This window comes from Callorhinchus milii, unplaced genomic scaffold (assembly GCF_018977255.1).
Source record: "Callorhinchus milii isolate IMCB2004 unplaced genomic scaffold, IMCB_Cmil_1.0 Scaffold30, whole genome shotgun sequence".
Lineage (NCBI taxonomy): Eukaryota > Metazoa > Chordata > Chondrichthyes > Chimaeriformes > Callorhinchidae > Callorhinchus > Callorhinchus milii.
The window spans coordinates 227,312-229,481 of NW_024704771.1; positions in this window are offsets into that span (position 1 = coordinate 227,312).

A 2,170-nucleotide genomic window follows, 5' to 3' on the forward strand; every position below is an offset into this window, starting at 1 on the left:
CACGGGATATCGTACAGACCTCACAGATCGCTCTTTGATCCATTTCACAAAACAGTTCCAGCTTCTCCTCATGCTCTTCGTACTAGATTCCCACATCTTCCAGTCCCGGATCCAGGCTCAGTTTCCGAACACTCTCCACCATGTTAGACAGAGTTCTGTTGGGACAAACACCCCTCTGGAGAATCTGCTGCCTGCACTGTGCACAGCACACACTTCCTTGTCCTGTGCCCCAACACTATAAAATACAGTCTCTGCAGAACTTGTGGCCGCAGCCTATATTCCGCGGATCCGTGTAAAACTCCAGAGAGATTGAACAAGGTATTTCCTATCTCAGATTCTTCAGTTACTGCACAGACTCCATTTCACCATCAGCTCTTTGCTCTGTTTGGGACTTTCACTTTTACCCAAACCAACAAGTGGCTCTGTGGGTGGGGATCACAGACCAGCTGCTGTTTGAAGGGACAAACACCTGAATGCAAAAAGAAAACAAATGTTAAGAACATTCGGCCCATTTGTACAGTCGCATCTCAGAATGTTTAACAGTAGCACTGATAGACATTGAGCTGAGGAAAATGGGAGCGGACCATCAGTTCAGTTCAAAAGGAAAGTGTTCCGTGTAAAGAGTGGCAAGGCTGTTGGACTGAGGAAGTGGATCGTGTAAAGTACTTGGCATTGTTTTTCAAGAGTCAAGGCTTGAAGTCCCCAACAACAGCAACAACAGCTTGCAATTATATAGGGCCCAACATGCATATTTGGTTAGCCTGTAAGAGCGCTTAACAGCAGCGGAGTTTGACTCCGAATTCAGGGAAGGGTGAGGTGGCCCGAAGCACAGTCGAACACGAAAGTCTTCATGTGGGTCTTGAAAGTGGGGAGAGAAGGGGCAAGGCAGAGGGCTTGAGGGAGAATATTCCATAGTTTTGCTGCACAGTGGCTGAAAGCACGACCTCCGATTGTGGGGCAGAGCGTGGTGCGAATGATGAGTGGGAGGCCCATGGCAGTCGAGCAGCAGTGTTTCACATAGGTAGGGAGGTGCTGGGGATTGAATGGATTTGAACACGAAAGTGAGATCTTGAAGTCGATCCTTTCGAATAAGGGGAGGCAGTGGGGCCTGGGCCAGAACTGGTGAGATGTGTGTATGGAGCTTGGTCCAGGTCCTTCTTTGGACAGGAGATTTGTGAATGAGTTGCATCTTGTGAATGATGGAGGTGGAGAAGTGAGACGTGCGTGGGAGTAATCCAGGCGGCAAGTGAGAGCATGTTGCCGGAATCTAACCGGCTACAACCAGACAATTTATCGTAGAAAAGACTGTCTGGGAAGCGAATCCCCAGGACTACACTACCCACTTTGGCTTTGGCTTGCAGAGTTAATAATAATAGTAATACTTGTAGATGATACAGGCCTCCCCTCAGCACAACTCATTCAGCTCAGCTCCTCTCAGCTCAGCTCCCCGCAACTCAGCTCCCCGCACCTCAGCTCCACGGATCCTCAGCTCCCGCAACTCAGATCCACTCAGCTCAGCTTCCCACAGCTCAGCTCCACTCAGCTCAGCTCCCTTCAGCTCACTTCCGCTCAGCTCTGCTGCTCTCAGCTCAACTCCCCAAAGCTCGCATCAGATCTGCTTCCCTCTGCTCAGCTTCCCTCAGCTCAGCTCCACTTAGCTCGGCTTCCCTCAGCTCAGCTCCCTTCAGCTCATCTCCCCTCAGCTAAGCTCCCTTCAGCTCAGCTCCACGCAACTCAACTTCCCTCGGCTTAGTTCCCTCGGCTCGGCACTCAGCATCTCAGTTCCCCTCAGCTCAGCTCTCCATGGCTCAGCTCTCCATAGCTCAGCTCCCATCAGCTCAGCCCCCTTCAGCTAAGGTCCCCGCAGCTCAGCTCCCCTCAGCTCAGCTCTCCATAGCTCAGCTCCCATCAGCTCAGGCCCCTTCAGTTCAGCTCCCCTCAGCTCAACTCCCATCAGCTCAGCTCTCCATAGCTCAGCTCTCCATAGATCAGCTCCCCTCAGCTCAGCTCCCCTCAGCCCTGCTCCCTTCAGCTCAGGTCCCGCAGATCAGCTCCCCTCAGGTCAGCTCCCATCAGCTCAATACTCCACAGCTCAGCTCTCCATAGCTAAGCTCTCCGCAGCTCAGCTCCACTCAGCTCAGCTCTCAATTGTTCAGCTCTCCATAGCTCA